The sequence below is a fragment of the Sapajus apella genome, unplaced genomic scaffold (assembly GCF_009761245.1).
Source record: "Sapajus apella isolate SASKATOON/1434 unplaced genomic scaffold, GSC_monkey_1.0 scaffold182, whole genome shotgun sequence".
Lineage (NCBI taxonomy): Eukaryota > Metazoa > Chordata > Mammalia > Primates > Cebidae > Sapajus > Sapajus apella.
Window position 1 is genome coordinate 1357801 of NW_022437122.1, and position 9503 is coordinate 1367303.

The 9503-nt window shown below is 37.6% G+C and overlaps 1 long non-coding RNA gene across 1 annotated transcript in view; it reads left to right on the top strand.

Annotated features, from left to right (window-relative positions):
• LOC116543144 overlaps window positions 1-9283 on the top strand; it is a 12347-nt gene extending 3064 nt beyond the window's left edge. Inside the window, exon 2 of the long non-coding RNA XR_004265490.1 lies at window positions 7231-9283. This is a non-coding gene — a long non-coding RNA (uncharacterized LOC116543144). The remainder of the gene's footprint in view (window positions 1-7230) is intronic.
• The last annotated feature ends 220 nt before the right edge of the window (window positions 9284-9503 follow it).

The window sequence follows — 9503 nt, forward strand, 5'->3', positions numbered from 1 at the left end:
CAACTTCTGAGCTCAAGTGATCCTTCTTCCTCAGCCTCCCAAAGTGCTAAGATTACAGGTGTAAGCCACCACGTGGGCCTGGCTGAATCAGGTGATTTTTTTTTTTTTTTTTTTTTTTTTAAGGCCCTTTCTGGATACAAGACTTAAGTATTTTGAGGAAACCAACAGCTATACCTTTAAGTTACTTTTGCTTCTCTAAGAATATTTAAGACATTTTGGATGATTTGTTCTAAGATAACATAATGAATGCAAGTTGGGAGCATTTTGCTCTTCTGTTACGCACAGTTGGCCTTTCTATCTAAGGATTTTGCATCCTTGAATTCAGCCAACCTCAGATGGAAAATATTTGGGGAAAAAAAACTATATACAACAAAAGTAATACAGACAATACAGTATAATGACTATTTTGTATAACTTACATTGTATTGGGTATTTTACGTAATCTAAAGTATATAGGAGGTGGTGTGTAGGTTACATGCAAATATGACACCATATTTTATAAGGGACTTGAGCATCTGAGGGTATTCCTCAGGGAGAAGGTGGTATCCTGGAAGCAATCCCTTGAGGATACTTTTCTGCTTCGTGTGAATATTTCATTAACAGGAAGTTAAAAATACATAGTTTTCATTGGCAAGTTATATAATTGTCAAATGCTTAGAAGGGAACATTTTTCTTAGTGAATTCACTCTTGTGCAGTATAGACTGAATTGTCTACTAAGGATACAGTTATTTATAGTAAACTGTGGAATCTGTATTAAATAATTAGACTTTACCTTTTTGCTTCGCTTGGGGGATGTGTAGACTACATAGTGGTTTTTTTCAACCAGGAATGTAACGGTGTAATGGAAGATAGGAAGGCAGAAGATATTTAAAGGGTTGAGAAATAATGGTATATGTATAATGATTGGTAAGCAGAACAAGCTAGCCAAGTTGGATATTCTTCCTCACCCTAAATATTTGGTGCATTATATAGTGTTTGCAGCAGAATTTACTTAGGTATCCAGGGATAGCATAGAATGTGCTTGAGGTAGTAGGGAAGTTGGCCCAAAATTAACAAATTGCGTTGGTAAATTTACAAAGGGAACACTGGGAGTTGAAATGGCATTAGTTACCTTTTTAGAAATCTTCGGAATTTGTATATATTGACTAATCAGTGAGAGTATCTTAAGTGTCTGCTATGTGTCTAAGATTGAAAGGAAATAAGGAGTAGTCCTTTTGGAAAACCTGATTTACTACTTAGCCATTTCAAACTTAAATCTTTGTCTCAGGTTAGTGCAATGATTGATAGCATAAGAAATAAGATCTTAAATTAGAATTAGGTTAACTATCTTTAGAGAAACTTATTTATACATGTAAAAAATTCATTATCTTGTCTGTTGCACATGCTCTGTGGAAGGAAACAAAATACAATGGGAGGGTTTGCTTGTTAATGTAATATTCAGCCTGTATCATTGTCAGATAATTTTGTTGTTATTCAGCTATTTGAGATTGAAAGAAATCTGTTAAAAGTAGCCAGTGTTGTAATTTTGAAACAGTGTAGGAAATAGTTTATTTTACTTGTGAACTTTATGAGCTACTTTATTACAGGAGAACTTAAATTACTGTAAAAGTGTAGGGAAGTGTTTTAGCTCAGAAATAAAGTAGCTCATAAACAAAATTTAAACTCTGGCCAGGCGCAGTGGCTCATGCCTGTTATCCTAGCACTTTGGGAGGCCGAGGTGGGCAGATCACGAGGTCAGGAGTTCGAGACCAGCCTAACATGGTGAAACCTGTCTCTACTAAAAATACAAAAATTAGCCAGGTGTGATGGCGCATACCTGTAATCCCAGCTACTCAGGAGGCTGAGGCAGGAGAATCACTTGAACTTGGGAGGCGGAGGTTGCAGTGAGCTAACATCACGCCACTGTACTCCAGCCTGGGTGACAGAGCCAGACCCTAGCTCAAAAAAAAAAAAAACTCTTACTAGATATTAAGAGCTTAAAAGGTAGAGTATGCTTGCATTTGGACTAAATTTAGTGTATTTTAACAATTTAGAAGCTATTTTGAAAAATATTTTAAATTGTAAAGTTAAGGAGTGTGTTCCTAAGTGTTTTCACTATAAGGAAATAAGTCTGTTGGAGTAGTACATATGCTAATTAACTTGATTTAGCCATAATATAATCCTATTTTATATACACAATAAAAATACAATTTTATGTCAATTTAAAACTACACAAATGAAATGAGGAATGTGAATGTTAGTAACTTAGTTATGAAAACTTGATGCAGATGTAGACAAGTTTATAATTAATAGTAGGTTTGCCTGCTTATAGCATGCTTTAAAGCAATAGTATTTTTAGCCATCACAAGTATATCTGGAAAGGTAAAATTAATATTAGTATAGTTTGTCAAATTTATTTATTTAAGTAAAGTTGCTCTTTGTTAACTTCTCAGACATTCAATTTGTTTTGGTGTATCCCAGTCCTCAGCAACCCCATTAGGTGGGAACATTACAGTTCCCCCAAACGAATATGAAAGAACACAGCCCCTAAGTAGCTGTTTGACCCTGAAACCATTGCCTTTAACGGTTTTCCTGTACTGGTATGCTGAATTGAATGAAATAAGTTTAAGATACATTTCGTCTAAGTTTTTGACTTTTAGTTGCCATAAATTTTTTGAGAAGGAGTTTCACTCTTGTTGACCAGGTTGGATTGTGATGGCAAAGTCTTGGTTCACTGCAACCTCTGCCTCCCAGGTTCGAGCCATTCTCCTGCCTCAGCCCCCCAAGTAGCCGGGTTTACAGGTGCCCCCAGCACGCCTGGCTAATTTTTGTATTTTTAAGTAGAGACAGGGTTTCACTGTGCTGGCCAGACTGGTTTCGAACTCCTGACTTCAGGTGATCCACTCACCTTGGCCCCCCAAAGTGCTGGGATTACAGGCGTGAGCCACTGCTGCCTTTTTCTTTTTGTGATGGAGTCTCTTCCTGTCGTCCAGGCTGGAGTGCAGTGGCACAATCTCTGCTCACTGCAACCTCTGCCTCCCAGGTTCAAGTGATTCTTGTACCTCAACCTCCCGAGTAGTTGGGATTACAGGTGCCTGTCACCATGTCTGGCTAACTTTTTATATTTTTAATAGAGATGGGGTTTCACCATGTTGGCCAAGCTGGTCTCGAACTCCTGACCTCAGATGATCCACCTGCCTTGGCCTCCCAAAGTGCGTGAACCACTGTGCCTGGCCACCATAACTTTTAGTGGGAGGGTAGTTCCAGCTACAGATTGAGGTAGTATGTGAATAAGGACAGAATGTGAATATTAAAGTGTTTCTGTTGCTTTTTAAGAAAGAATTACCAGGAAGATTGAATTCTGATAATTTTAGCTAAGAGTACCCTGCCTACGAATGCAAGCAAAGGCCCCAGAAATTATATGCTTTGTCCAAGGACATAGTAAATGGGGAGCCAGCATTAACAGAAAAATTTCAGGAACTAAATGTATACTAGCTATCCACCCACTCTTACCCAGTACGCAAGCATTATATAGTTGTGATTAGTGAGTTAGGGTTTTTGCCTGATTTACAAATGAACATTTCCATGGGTTCTTGTAATCCATAAATTCTAGTGTATGGATTATGTTTAGTGTTTATGAGAGCTTGCCTAACTGACCATTGCTTTACCTCAGCTGTTTGGTTTTAGTTTCCACCATTTGCTCTAATGAGTGTCTAAACTGCAGGCTGGAAACCATTAGATCATTAAAATCAATTTATATCTACAAGAAAATAACAGAAATATGAGAGTGAGAGTATTGGGGTTTGTGAACAATGTTATTTATTGGATTATTTATATATATAATTTTCAAAAAATTGAGGGTCATGTTAATAGCACTTGGTATGTAAATTACCAGAATGCTTTCTAGTAATATGGTATTTATTTACTTAGCTGGATTGACAATAATACAAACTAAGCATGTGACACTCAATGAGGTTGGATAATAATACATTTTTAATGTTTGATTGAGGATTCAAACATGGTTTAACTGAGAAAATTGGTAGGGAGTAGAGGGTTGGAGTAGAGGTACCAGATGGTTTTGCTTTTGGCTGTTATTTATTTATTTATTTTGGCTATTAGTTTTTTAAAAGTAAGGAGTAGGCCGGGCGCAGTGGCTCATGCCTGTAATCCCAACACTTTGGGAGGCCAAGAAGGGCAGATCACCTGCGATCAGGAGTTCAAGACCAGCCTGGCCAACATGGTGAATACCCATCTCTACTCAAAATACAAAAGTTAGCTGGGCGTAATGGCACATGCCTTTAATCCCAGCTAATTGAGAGGATGAGGCAGGAGAATTGCTTGAACCCAGGAGGTGGAGGTTGCAGGAGCTGAGATTTCACCTTTGCATTCCAGCCTGGGTGACAGCGTGAGACTCCATCTCGAAATTTTATATATATGGACATTGCTGATTCATGGGAAAGATTTTGGCTTATAAAGGGCCTGACTTTGGGGACAAGTGTGTCTGCAAGTTGATACTTGGCATCATCTGGCCATGTAGAATTGAAATGGGCTCAGATGTAGTATAGTTTGGTGATGCAGTGCTATCTCCCCTAATTTGGGGCAAGTTGTTAAGCTTCTTAGCACCAGTTTTCATCTAGAGATGATGAAGTGGTGGGGCCTTACATATTTTGGATATATGGTATTAATAATTCTTTCCCTTTTTCTTACAGATGTATTGATACTGCAGCTAGGAAAGCTGAGGGACTTCAGCTAAATTGCTTGTGCAAGGTTTCAATGGCAGTGAGTTAGTAGGGTCAGGATTTGAACCCTAGTTATTATTGACTCCAAATGAGTAGTGTTGTGCACATTCAAGTACACATTTTTTCAATTCTGTTGCCCTCCTTTTTTTTTTTTCTTTTTTAGAGACAGTCTTGCTCTGACTGGAGTGCAATGGTGTGATCATAGTTCACTGCAACCTTTAACTCCTAGGCTCAAGTGATTCTCCTGCCTCAGCCTCCTGAATATCTGGGACTATACGCCTGCATCACCACACCCAACCATGTTCAGTTCTCTAGGGTATATACCTAGAAATTGAATTGCTGGGTCATACAGTGAACGGTTTTTACTCATCACAGCCAGTTTTGTCTGACACCAACAATCAGTTCTTCAACTCAATACCAACTGTCCTACAAATCAATTTAATTCTGAAACTACCTGGAGTTAATACAAACCTCACAGGTTGAGGGCTCAAGCATGCAAGGCTGCCTTCACTTCAGATGCCAGTTTCAAATCCTAGGTTGCCACCTGAATTTTTAACCAATCAGTTGTAAATTAGGGGGTTTCACAAATTCTTCCTCTGGGTCTGTAATTTGCTAGGGTGGTTCACAGAACACAGGAAGACACTTATTACCACTGGTTTATTATAAAGGATATAAATGAATAGTCAGATGAAGAGGTCCTTAAGCTGAAGTCTGGTGGGGTTCCTAGCACAGGAGCTTCTGTATCTGTGGAGAGTTACACCACCCTCCTGGCATGAAGATGTGTTTTTCAACTCAGAGCTCTCTGAACCCTAACACTTAAGGGGTTTTAATGGAGGTTTCATACTTAGGCATGATTGATTACATTATTGGCCTTTGATGATGGTTTACTCTCTGACCTCTCTGCCTTACCTGGAGGTTGAGGGTGTGAGGCTGTAAGTTCCACCCCTCTAATCACACTTTGGTCTTTCTGGTGACAAGCCCCCTCATGAAACTGTAGGAACCACCAGTCATCTCTGAGTAGCATTAAACGGACATTCATCACTTGGGAGATTTGGGGGGTTTTAGGAGCTGTTTGCCAGCCAGGATTTCCAAATGGAGACAAGGGACTAAATACGTATTTCTGATTCCACTTACAATGACTGTTTGACTTTTCTAAACTGTTCTCCAAAGCAGCTACACCATTTCATGTTCCCACCAGCAATCTAAGGGTTCTAATTTTCTCCATATCTTTGCCAATGCTTTTATTAATCTTATTAGCTATCCTGATGAATAATACAGTATCTTTTCATGTGCCTGTTGGCCGTTTGTGCTTAGGAGTCATATCTTTGGTGAAATATCTATTAAAATATTTTGCTTACCATTAGATTGTTTTATTTTTTATGTGGTATGTTTTGCACACCAATTTACAAAGAAGAATGCAAATGCATGTGGATATACAGTTTTAGGGTATATCCTAAATTGTATAGTTTTAGGGTCACACCCACCACTGTCTCAGCATTTGCTGAAAAAATGATTCCCAGTTGAATGAATTGTCTTGGCATGGTTGAAAATCGGTTGACCCATGTATGGGTTTATTTCTAAACTTTAAATTCTATTACATTGAGCTGTATGTTTTTCATTACATTCTGTAACTTTAAAAATTAGTGCTTTTGGTTACTAAATCACACCATGGAATACTATGTAGCCATAAAAAAGGATGAGGTTTTTTGTTTTGTTTTGTTTTTGTTTTTGTTTTTGTTTTTTGCAGGGACATGGATGAAACTGAAACCTTCATTCTCAGCAAACTAACACAAGAACAGAAAACCAAACACTGCATGTTCTCACTTATAAGTGGCAGTTGAACCATGAGAACACATGGACACAGGGAGGGGAACAGAACATCAGGGCCTGTCAGGGAGTGGGAGACTAGGGGAGGGATAGCATTAGGAGAAATACCTAATGTAGATGATGGGTTGATGGATGCAGCAAACTACCATGGCACATGTATAACTATGCAACAAACCATGTTCTGCACATGTACCCCAGATTTATAGTAGCTACCTCCTAAATTAGTAGGTGCCTTTAAAAATTAGTTTCTCTTTATGTGTATATGTATATTTTTATATTATCTCTTTGTATATTAGTGCGCTTGGATTATGCATGATGTACAGGACTTTTGGGTTTTGAAGTCATTGAATTTAGAGGCTGTTGTGTTTTCCTGTAATGATTTGTTGTTGTTTGTCAAGGAATGATAAGTTATTTCATGAATTTTCATTTGTAGGAACTGTAAGAAAACCAACAGCTGATAATAGTAAAAGGTGGTGGTAAGAAGGTGATTTCTGAATCTTGTAAATACATGGTTTTAGGAGGACTCAGATAACCAAGCATTTAAAATACTATTAATGAAATACAAGAAATGAAAAGAAAGCACAACATAGATTATGCATGTAGCCAAAATGTTCAGTTAAACTTCATTTTCAACATAAATGAATTAAAATGGTCTAATACTTTTTTTTCTTGTTACTCACACAGGAGACCAGGATTACCGAGGAGGAAAGAAAGAGCCTTCCTGTGGTGCTCAACTGTGATTCCTTTTCATCATTCACCCTGGCTATTCTCTTCACTGTGGGATGAGGTAGTAGGTTGTATAGTTTTAGGGTCACACCCACCACTGGGAGATAACTATACAATCTACTGTCTTTCCTAACGTGATAGAAAAGTCTGCATCCAGGTGGTCTCATAGAAAGTCATTTAACTAATTGTGTAATATTTAAGATTAACTTGTTTTTAAAAGATGTAGTGCAGCATTTGTTTATGTGTGCAAGTTTATTACTTTAGAGATAAAATCTGTAACACGGACACTGGATGGGGGTGGGGATACCTTTTACTACTTGTCTTATTTCTTTGTGTCGGAATAAGTTGTTTTTTTGTTTGTTTGTTTTTTTTAATTTTGATTGATGCTGATAATTTTATGTTGAAATTCTCTTTTGAAAGAGATTGTACTTTCCATTCCAGAAGAAAAGATTGCTCTATCAGAGTGAGGTAGTAGATTGTATAGTTGTGGGGTAGTGATTTTACCCTGTTCAGGAGATAACTATACAATCTATTGCCTTCCCTGAGGAGTAGACTTGCTGCATTATTTTGTTTTTATTAAGATGATGTTAAAACTCAGAAGAGTTAATTTTGACATTTTGTATATCAGTTAATTTTCTCTGTTCAAGTATAGTACAGTTAACACTGATTAACATTAAAATTTTTCACATATGGTATATTTCAGAAATTTGAAGTTAAGCAAAAATGTCAATGAGTAGAGTAAGTAGCCTTCAGGAAATCTTAGTAGAAGACCAGGCCCTTTTGGAATTGTGTGTAGGTTTATTGCCTTACTTCCTGGTACACATGTCCAAGGTGAGGTCCCGGGTGGTAAAGGTAAATACAGATTGGAAGGGCACTGTGTGAGCCAAAATGGAGTCAAATCAATCATGATTCATTTCCAGTTTGGGTTTTGGCTGGTCTTGGAGAATGTTGTAAGCTCTGTTTGATTGGTATGTTGATTTAGACAAACTATACTCACTAACTTGGAAAAGGAGAGATGGGCTCTGGTTTCTGCCTTTGCTCACTGATAAGTTGCTAAGATCTCAGTTTTGCCCTCAAACACTGAAGTGTAGTCCCTCATTTACACAGTGGGATCACCTGAAAATGTCAGATGGGGAAATCCATAGGTTGTTGCTTTAGGAAAATAGAAAAAATATGCTGGAAAAGGTTTCTTGAATTTTAACACCCATGAAGGCCCATGTTTTTACCTTTCTTCCTATGGGCAAACCATATGCTAACTTGGGCCTTGTGATTAACAAGCAAGGCTAAAAGCTCTTTAAGTACTTGCTGATTAAACTGTTTTGTGTTGGAAGAAGAGTTGTAAAAGAGGCAGTGCAGAGGTGAGGGAGAGGTTACGTCCCTCTCCAATCATTTCCAAAAAATTGAATTTTAAGGAGAAATGTTCATTTATCCTTAATATCTAAGATAATTACTGTGCAGTGCCAGTACTGCCATGGTACTTTTCATGAGAGTAGAAACATCAAACTCTTCCTTGGATGGGCCCAACCCAGGTGACTTACTCTTGACCAAATTTATGCTTTTTGTTTTATCCACTGTGGACAGCTGCATAGGTAGTCAGTCTTTGTTCTAAACTGCACATAAAAACAGGGGAAAATGACATTCGTTGCCTTTTGACGTGCCAAAGAAAAGTGGGAATGTTCTAAGAATTCTCTTTGGCTTAATCTTTGTTGAATTGAAAATACGTGTAACTCTTGCTGAACGTGTAGCAAGTATAGTCATGAAATTTTGTGGTTTTCTGACACATGTTCTTCCAGCATTAACATTGCCAGCTTCAATTGGAAACGTATCCTTACCTTACTAATAATTAAGGCCTGGAGAAAAATTAATTTATGTATTTTATTAATTACGTAAGGACATTCTTACTAGCCAAGCAGAGTAAGTGAATTGAAATAAAACTTTAAAAATGTCTTTATGGAGAGTGTGACTGTCTGTAAAAGCTTGTTTTTAATGATGACAAAATTCATGATCAGAATTTGCTTCTGTTTAATTCAGGGGTCAAAAAGTGAAATACCTTCAGAGGTCTTGGAGGGGCTAGCTGTAACTGGGAATTACAGTAAATTAATTTGCTCTGGTTGATAGGTGGCAAGCAAGGTTTATATACAGTGTCACTTACTTTTTCAGTTACCAAGAGAGACGAGATTTTATGAAACTTGATATTTAAACATTGGTAATTGGGCTGGGCATAGTGGCTC